Consider the following 13,702-nt stretch of genomic DNA (forward strand, 5'->3'; position numbering starts at 1 on the left):
TATTCACAACTACTCCGATAAAAAGGCAATCAACATAAAACCTAAAAATATATAAACCTTTTGGAATGATTTAATCAACATTTTGTGGAATGTTTAAATCAACATTATGAATGTTAACAAAAATAAATTGCTGTTGTTGCACCAATGTCACAGAGGGAGGGACAACAACAGCAAAATCAACAACAGCAAATCTAGCAGCATTAACAACAACAAGCACTAACATCAGTAGGACATACCACGAGATTAAAACATGCAATTGAAGAATTAAATTTACAACACAGGCAACGAGGAATCGGACGTGGTGCAATGTTGCCTTACATCCTACAACAGTTAGAAGATGAGAATTTATAAGGTGAATAAAACTGTAATAAAAACATCATATTTTTTTTAGTATAAAACAAGTGAACTGAAAAGAAAAAAGGTTATTAAACATGAATTATTAACAAATGAACCTTAGCAAGTGTATTCCATTTGAAATAAAAGTGTATCATTTGAATAATTTAGTGTCTAATTTGGAGAAGTTAAGATAAAAAAAATGGCCTTAACAAAAGTTGTGTCTGATTTAACTCATATATTAAAGGAAGTATGGATGAAACAAAAAAAGTATCAGAGGAGTTAATAAGTGTTAATGAGAAAAAAATAGAGAAAAAAAGAAAGATAGATCATTTAAAATATGTAATTGATGAATTGCATGATGAAGTTGGTACACTACTGAATAAAATCAGACGACTTGAATTTCAAATTTATTTACCAAGGTCTAACAGTGATAATGATATTAATACAAACACAGAGGAAGAAAACACTGACTAAAAAAATGTAAGTATCTTTATAAACAAACTTTGAGATAGAATATTACCAAATAATCTAATATAAAGTAAATATCATCAAATATTAAATCAAATATTAAGATAAATGTTCTTTAGTACATGATTTGCTTATGAAACTAACTATAAAATTAAAATGTCAGTATTTTTATTAACAAACTTTGAGGTAGAATATTACAAGGGAAAAATAGGTCCAAAGTTCTACACAATATCACGAGATAGTTTTGAATGAACGACTGGTACTTAAAAGTCACACTTGTGTTTTGAGGTAATTTAAAAGAAGTTTAGTTCAGAAAAAGTTTGTTGCAATGCATAATTTCTATTAAAACTGCTTCATTCTTCTTTCACCAATGAAAATAGGTCCATGTTTACTAAATATTCATTCGCAACTCACCGCGTGACCTTTTATTCGCAAAAACCACTACCTTACTGTATTAGGCTATCATTACGTCAAACGGATATCATTCAGGGTACACAGTGCTGAAAGTTCTTTGTCTATTGTCATCAATGGAAAATAAAGTCTGTATTTGCTACTTTTATAAAGGTTTCACAATTTATAAGCTTACTACTACATTAAAACTGTACCCATAAGCATTGGAAAAGGGTGAACAAAGAGACTGTTCAAAATGACATGAATACCTCTTTCGGTTATAAAAGAATACAGCAACCGTTGAGGATAGACACATATATTTTTTAAAAAAGTAACAAATAGAGCACAAATGTATTCAATAAACACATGTTTCAATGTAAATTAAGTAAAAAGAACAGTATGACATTAAAAAAATATAAAAAAAATACGAAAACATAAGTTAAGTTTATTTAGCTATCCTTCCGAGTATCGTACATAAGATAACGCCAAACAAATGATAATGTTTTTGAATGTATAAGTAGAGAAATAAAATTGATTATAATATTCTTCTAAAATCATGTTGTTTTTTTTTCATCTGATCACACTGTCAAACTGTTTCCCATCAAAACTAAAAGATATTCTCTATCCACTGCTTTTTCCCCAGTACTTGCATTATGTTTAAAAAAGAACCATTACAGTTTAAATGATGCTATGACATAATTATAAAGTTAAAACAAAACATTTAAGTCACTGTCTTGGTGCTCAAGCAATTCACTAACTTATTGCGTACATTGGTATGCAGATACATTTGATATATAGATATGTATATATATTGATATGTTTATATACCTTATTTAATATTATATCTAATAAAACTTTACTACTCGTATCTTCACGGTCGTTTGCGTTTTATTACCCATACGAAAAAAATAGACATAGATTACAGTTTAGTATTTTATTTTATGTTGACATGCCTGATTAAACAAATTCACATTGGATATACAATGAGGGTACAAGTACAACATACATTCAAATATATATACCGATCATTCGAAAAAACCTGTAGTACTAAAGTCCTGTATAATGTCATTAGCAGTCCTTTTAATCAGTCTCTAATAGAGATAATGTAAACAATACAAATCACATACACTGGAGTTGTCACTTTGTATTGTTTTAAGAGTTTGTCCAGGCAATCGTCCATAACTATCAAAGATGTCAACATTGTCGAATGATGATAAAAAGAAAGCACAACAGTGTTGTCCTTCTGCTTTTATTGATGGCAATTTTGCATCTAAATGAGGTACTGTATACTTATCCAATGACAGTATTTGAGAATTCCTCGTACCACCCTTCTGGAAAAGCTTGGATTTTCCATCAGCTACTTTATCAAAAAATGCATCCAGCTTTGTGGATTAGGTACATACATTTTAGAATTATTAATAGCTTAAAAATTGATATGCCTTTAAATGAAGTGTCAAATGCAGAGGTGAAGCTAAGAATGAGGGATCACTCCCGTCTTCGCATTTTATGTACACCATAAAATCCATAAGTTCCTTCTGTCTAACTGGTAAATAATACACCTTGTCAAATTGATAGCCCCAACCCGTTTTAGTATTTTTTTCTACCCGTCTCAGGAGTGGTCTTTCTGAATGGTGCACAATGCTTTCTATACAAACGTCAGTGTAAATGTAGAGCACTTCGTTTGTGTTATCCACTTTTGTTTTTGATCTGGCTGTTGTGTCAGTAGCATAAAATTCAGTTAAACCTATTTTTCCAAAATCCCATCAAAGGTAAAGATGCATTCAAAGTATACACTTGATTGTCCGTAAAATACGTATCACTGCTATCGCTTTTTATGTAAATGTACCGATCCATAATTTTAAATGGAGTGTTTAACTGAATAGGTTTCATTTCGTCAGCATCTACCCAACTGTAAAATGATTTTGGAAATCCCTGCCACTCGACTAAATATTATACTTTTTTGTTTCGCTTTCTTTTGTTTAGAAATTTCTCAATGAACCATAAACTGTTTTCGTCTTTATTCACTTTTTGCAACTCACTGGTATTAAACCATCCGGATATACACCTAATTTAAGTCTTTTAATCTACACATAGGTATAGCCTGCTTTAGGATGTATCCAGCTATTTTAAATACCTCTGCGGTGTATTGTTCATTGTAAGCCCTTTTTTTTTAAAATGGCTTTTTCACAATACTGATGCGTATAAGATCAATAATTTTAAACTGAAATGTTGGTTTTCTTTGTCTGACTTTCTTCAAATAAATAGAAGCCCAGACCTCAGCTTCATTTATTTTGTTCACCTCATTTGGAGCCATAGAGTTTAAACTACGATGAGGCGTAGCATTGTCACTTGCAACCACATTTTCCAGTTCATCAATATAACGGTACGATCTGTTATGTCTCATCATTCGGTATGATTTTTCCTTCATCGTACGCTCTACCTCTCTATATAGTTACTTTAAGGGGAGTTGTTGGTTGTGAAAAAGTATATGTTTTTTCCTTCATTAACTTTTTAAACCATCTATGACAAACTTGTTTCCTTTGCCCACACGCATTTTCTGATTTTCAATGGAGACATTATCTTTCAAAATCTTTTTCATTGCACCTAACACGCTTTCATGCTGTTTTGTCTTTCAATGGCTTCACCCCATAATTCCTTTATAAAATGTCTATAGCACACAGTAGATACCGTTACGCCATCATTATATTCAGCCAGATTTGGCATGAATAACAGATCCACATCTAATTGTTTTCTAAAAGACGCCACTCGAACTTGAGTTGTTTTGAATTGATATCGTCTTGGTTTTTGTAAAGCATACGCATCCTGATTATTGATCCAACGCTTTATAAAGTTTAAAGAACATTTTCCAGGGTATTTCTTATTGAGTACTTGAAAAACTTTTTTGGACCAGAAAAAGCAGCAGCCTTTTTAGAATTAAAGTAATAATTTCTCAACACTTCGTCAAAATATTGACAAAGAATTATTTGAATTTGAATCAAATGTTTTGTATGCCTGTGTTTACATGCCACCAACTGGTTCTCCTTTTTACGACAATGAGCTAGAGACAGGCTTTCAATGTCTTGAAAACGAACTTATTAGCAATGATTATCTCATCTCATCTGAATTGTTCAGATGTGGAGATTTTAATGCAACGGACTTCAGACTTAGATGATTTTGTTCTATCTGAAAACAATGTTCCCAATGTTTAGGAGTATAATGATATTTTAAATGAGCTATAACAACAATCAGATCCTCTTGTGATAAGTGGGTTAATAAAAGGAGGACGAGAACTACTTGAATTCTGTAAAACATATGGTGTCTCATAGTAAATGGGAGACTTGATCAAGATGCAGGCAAAGGTGAATTTACATATATCGACTCATCTGGGTGTAGTGTGATAGACTATTTTATTTCTTTTGTACAAAAATGTGTTTATGTATATTTGTAAATTTGTGGTTGATGACATGCCTAGTTGCAAACACATGCCTGTGTTACTGTTCTTTAAAATTGAAAACAAATAAGTTAAACCTAATCATGATAATGTAATTAATGATAATGAAGTTCTGTGTGGCTATAGATTTGATATTTTAGGTGATGAACAAATTACAAAGGCCAATCTTGAAGCAAGTATCATAATGGTGAGTTTGACTCTTTGATGAAATGATTAGTGACAGATCTAACGAATATAGATGATGTTATTAAATGTTTTGAGCAACTAATACTGGCTACAATTGTTCTGAATTCAAAGGAAAATAATAATAAAAACACAAGATATAAATGTAAATGGTTTGATCATGACTGTAAGCAAAGTAGAAGAGAGAAACTCAAATGTTAAAGAAAGTTCAGAAAAAAGCAAAAGTCTCAGTGATTTGAATCAAATATATTGATTGTAAAAAGGAATTTTAATAAGTTGTGTAAGTAAAAAAAATCAAATTTTGATAGATGTACCCTTCATTCAATTATGGCTTCTGTTGACAACCAAAAGCAATCTGGAAGAAATTAAACTTTCAAAACAAACAATAACAAACAAGGCCTAAAATATCTTTAAATCAATGTATGAGCCATTTCAAATCAGTTTTTCAATCTAACAAATACCGTATATGAACAGTAATGCTGTAAATGATGAATCAATTAGCTATGGTGAAAATGATGTTTTATACAATAAACTGTTACAATGGAGTAGAAAATGAAGTAGAAAACATATTGTTTAATGGTGAAATTACAGATGAAGAGATTAAAAATACTAATAACTGAGCTGAACGAAAATAAATCAACAGCAGGAGATTTAATATTCTACCCTAAACATTTTATTCAAACCAATGATTTATTATTACCATATCTGCGTAAACTGTTTATTAGGATATTTTTAAGTGGTTGTTTCCCTGAAAAGTGGTCTCTTTCAGTACTTGTTCCTATCTATAAAAAAGGGCCAACTAATACCTGATAATTATATAGGGAATAGCTTTGTTAGAAAAATTTGTAGTAAATATATATTAGTGTTTTAAACAAACGATTAACATTTTTTACAAGTGTTAGTTATTGACTAGAGTAACAGAGGCACAAGCAGGATTTCGTTCTGGTGATTCTACTTATTAGATCTATGTTTTATAACTCTATTCTATTTGCAAATAAGTTTTTTATGTCATAAAAACGTAGTAGAAGTTGTATGTGCTTTTTATTGATTTTAATACAAGCCTTTGACACTATCTTTGACAGATTGTCATAAGTTGTATTTATTGTGTCGCTTTAACAGTCATCAGGGCATTAAAGGTAATCTTTATAAAGGGCAATTATAAGGGTATCTATTATTCTGTCAAAGCTGTGTGTCATGAATGGATTCTTAAACTATAGTGGGAATTTTTGAGTGGTCCTCTTGGTTATTTTACTGTCAGGGCTGTAATTTAATTCCGATGGCTTTTTTCCTCTCTTTTATTAATGAAACTATTGTATGCTATAGCATCCAGTGAGTATAGCTGGAATACAGCTGACACCAGATTACTTGTACAAATTTTACTTTTTTTACTATTTGCTGATGATGTTGCTTTTGACTGCTGATACTGTAAATGGGTTAACACGAACAATTAAATATTTGTCACAAATATTGTAATGATTGGAAATTGGCTGTTAACATAAGAAAAGTCTAAAATTTGCTTCTTTAGAAAAGTGGGCTACTTATCTCGTCATGAAAAATGGACATATAATAACAACCAATTAAATTGTTTAATGGATTCTCCTATGTTGTTTATAATTTTAGTAGTAAGCTATCGATGCAAAGATACTAGAGAACAATGATAATAAAGCTAAGAGAGTTTTAGTTTTATTATCTTCATTGAATCATTTAATGCCTATGTCAAAAAATGTATTTTTAAGTTGTTTTGATGCTAAAATTGTCCCCATTCTTTGTATTGTTATGGATCAGAAATTTGGGGTCTTGAATTATAGTATAATATTGAAAAAAAATACAGTTGTATGCATGTAAACGATATATGAATGCACCGCTTACTTCTTGTAATGCTGTAATTGTTGGTGACTGTGGCGAAGATACCCAATGCATATTTTAAGTAGTATACGCTGTATTAAATTTTGGCTAACGAGGTTCTTTCTATGCAAGATTATAGATATGTCAAAAATGTTACAACATGTTGTTGTATTATGACAGTATTGGATATAGACATTGGGCTTCTAATGTTAAAATTGTTTTTATATAGAAACGTTTTGGTTATATTTGGGAACAGCAGCATGTTTTCAAATATAAGTTATTTTTTAAAACAGCTCGATTTAAGGCTTAAAGATCAGTATCATACAAGATTGGTCTGCTGAATGTCATTCAAATGCTAAACTTACTTCTTATATATTAATTATAAATCAGTGTTTGAGTATGAACATTACCTTGATATTGTTGACATCAAGAAAATTTAGGAATGCTTTAGTAAGTCTTCGGTCATCATCACACCCTTTAATGATTGAAAAAGGATACACATATGGTATGATAGAAAATCAAAGATTTTGTTTCTTTGTGAAGAACCAGATTGAAAATGAATTTTCATTTTATTTTTAGTTTGTTCAACTTATAGTCATTTAAGAACTAAATTATATTAACAAAAATTTATAATAATCCAACTTTGAACAAATTTCATGTATTAATGTCCATCCAGAAAGAACAGACAAATAAAATGTTTAGCTATGTTTATTTATTATGCCTCTAAAGCTGAGGTCAAATCATTATTGCAGTGTTAACATGTTGATTAATTTTAATTTATGTCAATTGATCATAAAAAAATCTAGATTATCTAGATTAATACTTGAAGGAATCTCCTTATTTTAAGGAATATTTGATTTATACAACATTGTTCCTGTTTTTCCTTGTTTTTCGTTTCTTTCAAGATGCAGGAACAGGCAAATTAAATAGTCACTCTTATATTTTCGTTTTTATAAAACTACTTATATACCTGTTTATATATGTAAATATGTTGATTACTGTAGATTTTCATCGTATTTGTGATTTTCTGTTATTAATATGTAAATATGTTTTTGTTTTATTGTGATTTACGAGTTCTTGTTTGTTATGTTAATTACTGAAAATTTTCACTTATTTTGTGATTATGTATTATAATTTCATGTAATTATGTTTTATGTTTATTGTGATGTATATGAGCTGGTTCAACTGAATCAATTTTAATAAATAGAATTAAATTGAATTGAATTGTCATTTGATCAATTTCCATGATTACAAGTAAAGCTCTTTATATTATTTTGTTCCTGTGCGGATGTTTTCAGGTTTTTATAATACCGAAAAAAATAAAGTATGCAGTACTTCACATGATTTACTTTTTATTAAAAATATCAATCCATTATTTGGGCCAAGTTATATCTTGTATTTAATACCTTTACAAAAAAACTATGTGCTGATTTATAAGTTATCTCTGAAGGAATAATTTAACTAAAGTTCTCACGTGGTGTCAATGAGACCCGCAGAGTTGCATCCCTGATACTATGAGGCTTTAAAGCCTTAAGATGATACTTATAAACGTCCAATCAGTTATCAGTTCTGCATAGCTAGAAGATGTGCATAAGTTCAAGTCTCGAGTAGTAGAATATATTTTAATAATTTTGATTGGAAATACAAACCCTTTAGATCAAGTTGTTGTCTATTATCTAAAAAAAACAGAGATTTTAAGAGATATGATATGAGATAATAATTTATTAAAATTTCTATGTACTTAATCACCCAATGAACAGTAACATCATCATAGATATTAGCTCCAGATAGTAATTATAGACACATTTTAGATTATCTGTGGATCACAGACAAGCCTAAAAGATTGATTAGTGTATCATACTGATGAGTAACAAGCAGTTGAATACAGTGCTAAATACAAGTGCACTCTGTAAAAATGATGAGTGTGTGTAGTTTCGTTTGAGCGTCACGTGTAATAACAATACTTTCCACAATGTGTATAGCGATTCAGAGCTAAGTGAGGAAATGTGAACTGATGTTGTCCATTTCTACGACGACTCGTTTCACATAAACTGCATAACTGACTCGTCGCTGAGATAGATCGAAATAGCACTGACAGCACGAATGGATAGTGTCCCCTAATGAATTAACTTAAGCAGTTGAAATCAGAACACTCATACAATTGTCTGCTCCATGATTTGACACAGTTCAAAGTTATCAGTCTGCGAGTCATCAAGAGATACCCATTCTCGACTTCAAAATCATAAGCACTATTCATAAGTTACACAGTGATAGTCATTATCTCTTTTCTCAATACGTTGATGATTATTGAAGTATATATATATAACAATAACTCAACGCTACTGATGCAAAAGTAAAAATTCTAAGCATAACAACATCTCATAGAATGTGTTCAAGTACTGCTACGCGAAATGCATCTCATAATTCTTTATAGTTCTCTCCAAGACTATGAATGTGATTTTCAGACTTTATCAAATAGGCAAACCATCCGTTCAGAACAGTCAATATCAGAGCTATACATCAACCTTATTACCTCCTTTCAATGTGAGTTGATGAAAGTTGTTTTATAGACTTGAATGAAATGGTCTTTCTCAAATTACCAATCTACGATTTATACCATAGCTCCTTAAGTAGCAATTTCATGAAAATGCTCTTTCATGTTCATAAATATTTCTTTTCTTGCTCGTTAATTCGCTGATTACCCTATCTTCGAATTATCAATCACTACTATTACGCTTGTGTCACAACTGAGAGTTTAGATCAACTTTGAAATTAGCATATCAGTATATGTGAAATTTAACCAAGAGTATCATATTATAATCTGGAGAGATCATAAGAGACATGTGCTGTAGATATTTTAGGTAGTCCGCCTTCAATTGTATTCAAGTATCTCACAGCTCGATCACTTCAACGCATACATATGTACTGCGAAACTCAATCGACATCGATCTTTTCGTCGTCCATTGGACGATGGTAGTACTCTTTCATACAATTGATTACTAATCATATTTCGTCTCGCCATATTATCCTGTAAAATGATACAGATAGATTTCTAGACTTAAACCGCCCAAACTCACGCACTTTAATTCGAAAAAGATTATATAGATAAAAGAGATAGAAAGTACATCAATCTCAGACATCTAAAACTCTTTCCATGCCACGATAGCTTGAATTCTTCTACATTTCGTTGTTCATATGGCTACAATGCAAATAGTGACTCAACTACTCTCAATAATAAATTAAAATAGCTAGCAGAAGACTGTCTTTACCTCATTCAATAACATACAGAGAAGCTTTACATTGTAAGAGAGAAGAACAATAGACAAATAACAAAATAAACACACTCTGTTATGATCAGTAAAATAAGTAAAATTTTGAGAATTAGAAAGAATACATATAGTTATATTGAAAGACCATATAAGAAAGAGTTGACATCAACAAACATATGTTAATGAAACAATACTATAAATCTCTTATTTGTTGCGAGCTGATTCTGTATCCCTGTTAATATCAGTGACATATATTTAGACAAGGTCAGTATATTATATAATTCAAGCTTGTTTTTTCTTTGATCAAGATACGAATCTACTCAGCTCCATAAACACAGATAGAGTAACTTAGCCTTTGAGAGATCAGAATATCACATTGCATTACATGGTTTCCAACTTCTTATGACAGTAATCTTTTGACTTCGTAATATGAAGGCAGCTGAGGATTACGATATGAGAGGCTATTATTGGAATATGACCGTCTGTCTTCGTCTTAACCGAATATATACAATCATGTAGGTCTCTCCAGATTTTAATTATGCTATCTATGATTCTTTGTGTCGCTGAACTCCTATACTGCTATATTTGTACTAGAAATACATTGGCTGCTGCCTTTTCTTAATAGAGCATCCACTCATTTGTTGCACTCACTGTTTCTATTAAAGACACTTTTAGGATCTTAACTGCCTTTCGAGATATGCATCTATCGCTATGGACTATCGTCTGCGGCCGTTGGAAGGAACATCCGTATATGCATTTTCGGATCGTTACTTTGTCGGGAGGTACTGGCTTTTATCCTTCTCCTTATTGTACTTTTCGGTTTATCAAACAAATCCATCCCTATAAAATTTTTTGGGACGCAACGCCTTAACGTGTTGAAACTAAGTACATACTGAGTTCAATAATTGTTAGTTATTTATTTAAAACTTTGAAACTTCTTTTGTATGTTTGAGGTGATAAAATGCTCCATTACAATTAAAAGTGATATCGCAAATTCATCGACAACCATATTGAGAAAATCGGAGACGAAAAGAACATTTTGCCGGCGCGAAACTATATATAATGTTACTCGGGTGTCCTAGTTGGTGTTTTAAGCATTTCTCGTTGTTTTGAGGTACATTTCATTGTTTTTAAGTAATCATTATTGTTATTGTTTTCTTCGAGGCACCCCTAATTGTCTTCGGGGCACTCCTTATAGTTTTTGAGGCATCCCTTATTTCTTTTGAGGCACTCCACCTTGCTTTCGAGGCACTCCATATTGCGTTTGGGGCACTCCTCATAGCTTTCGAGGCTCACCTCATTGTGTTTAAGGTACTCCTTATTGTTTTTGAAGCTCTCCTCATTGTTTTTGAGACACTCCTTAATGATTTTTGAGGCAGTCCTCATTGTTTTTGAGAGACTACTTAATTTTTGATATTGCTCGCGGTCTTGAATTTATATCTTCTTTGTTTTTGTAAGGCATAAGCGTCCTGATCATTAAATCATTGTATGATAAAGTTTAAAGACACTCTTCCCGGATATTTCTTGTTCAATACGTGAAATAGCTTTTTGGGTCCCGAAAATTCAGCAGCCTTTTTAGATTTAAAGTAATAATTCTTTAAAACTTTATTATTAGACCGTTCCATTATAACAGTTCAACATGAAATAATGACCGTTTTTCAAGTTACTTCAGTTTTCTTTCATAAAACATCATTTCAATAAATGTGAAATCTGAAAATCAGGATTTTTGCTTATTCACTTTTTGCAACTCACTGGTATGAAATTATCCTGATATACTTTCATAATTTAAATCCTTTATTTTATACATGGGTATAGCCTGCTTGAGAATGCGTGCAGCTAGTTTAAATACCTCTGTGGTGTATTGATCATTACAGGCTCGCAAAAACTTGTGGAAATGTGCACTTCATCTCAATCTCCACAGTTACTTGTTTTGTTTTCCCAACACTCCTCATTTCCTCATTTACCTCCTCACACCCCTCTTGTCATTCCTTACATTTCTATTGGCCCTCTTTGTTTTAAAATCTGGGTATATGTTTTGTTACTTATTTTTACATCATTTTATTATACACTTTGGTAAAAATGTAATATGGGTTGAGTTCTAGTTTTTTTTTACTAACCGATTAAATAGCAGATTTGCCATGGATAACAGATCCACATCTATTTGTACTCCAATAGACACCCCTCTAACTTGTGCGGTCTTGAACTTATATCGCCTTTGTTTTTGTAAAGCATAGGCATCCTGGTCATTGATCCATTGCTTTATAAAGTTGAAAGAAAATTTTCCCGGATATTTCTTATTGAGTACTTGAAATAACTTTTTTGGACCAGAAAAAGCAGCAGCCTTTTAGAATTAAGGTAATATTTCTTCAACACTTCATCATTTGATCTCTCCATGATGACACTCCCAACTATTATGCCATTAATTTAGGATGATTATATGTTTTTACACTAAACAATGCTACTTCACATAATTCAGCTTTTTATTAGCAAGAGAAATAAAGCTCATTATGTCCAGGTGGAGTATAATTTAAATCATAAAAGTTCTTCATGGTGTACCTCACATTTGTGTTTTTTATGTTCCTAATGTCTTTGATCTCCTTTCACATTCCACTCAATTTTACGCCTCAATGCTTTCATGAGACGTACTTTGTACCATAAGTCACGTTTTACCTCTCTCGGTCCCTTTTTACCTCTTTTGGTTTCTTTTTACCGCTTGTGAACACTCATTTCCCTACTACTTGAACTAAATAGAAAATGTATATAGAAATGATTGGATTGTAAGCGGTATTTGAATGTTTCTCTACGTCAAGTAATGATGCTATTTTAGAAGATCTGTGTAGTTATTCTCTATGTATATCCATGCTGCTAAATGTTAACTAAAATATTGGTGTAAAATTTTGAGGCATCTAGAAAATAGATGTATAAACTTTGTTATAATATGTTAAAATTAAATGATTGTCTAGGAAAAAGAAACTGGGACATTGGGATACGAGTTTATTTGTATATGAATTGTTTTCGCTATGTTTCGGAAACCTAAAAAGTAGAAAATGAAAACTTACTTTTGCTAAAATATATTTTAAGGTTAAAAGTCCAATACTTACAAATTTGGAGACAAGACTGTGTAAGTAATTTAAAATTGAATTTGTTTTTCTACTATGATTAGCAGGACTTTTGAAAAAAACGTAGTATACATAGTATACATGTATATTGATTGTTAATCTGTAAGTAAAATTCGTATAGTGTAAGTGAACTTAAGATATTTTTCTCACAATCCCGTCATTGGAACTAATAGACACTCGTGTTTGTAAATACTGCAATGATAGTATAGAAAAGGAGTATAATTATGTTTTCACATGTCCTGTGTAGAAAGGCATCAGAGAGGCTTATATTTCATAAAATTCTACAAGTAACCCTTTTTTGTATCAATTTAATATGTTGAATTCTATTTAAAACGTAGATGTACCTAATAGGTTTGTAATGTATTATGTCATTCAGAAATTGTAAACGCAAATTTCTTAATCAGTTATAAATTTAACTATTTACAACTGTATTCACACGTTCTTTCATCTGCATTAGAACTGCATAATATACATGTATGTTGGATATTAATTTCATATTCATCTGTCATTATTAGATGCTTTACAAATGTTTTGTAAAGGCCGAAGGCCTTAGTTCAAAATAAACTTGGCTTTCTTCTAATATTATAAATAACGATCTTTAAAGTCCAAATTTTGGAAGTCTATTTTGTTACAGAAACAGA

This window comes from Ruditapes philippinarum, unplaced genomic scaffold (assembly GCF_026571515.1).
Source record: "Ruditapes philippinarum isolate M1 unplaced genomic scaffold, ASM2657151v2 ctg2454_1_1_1_1, whole genome shotgun sequence".
Lineage (NCBI taxonomy): Eukaryota > Metazoa > Mollusca > Bivalvia > Venerida > Veneridae > Ruditapes > Ruditapes philippinarum.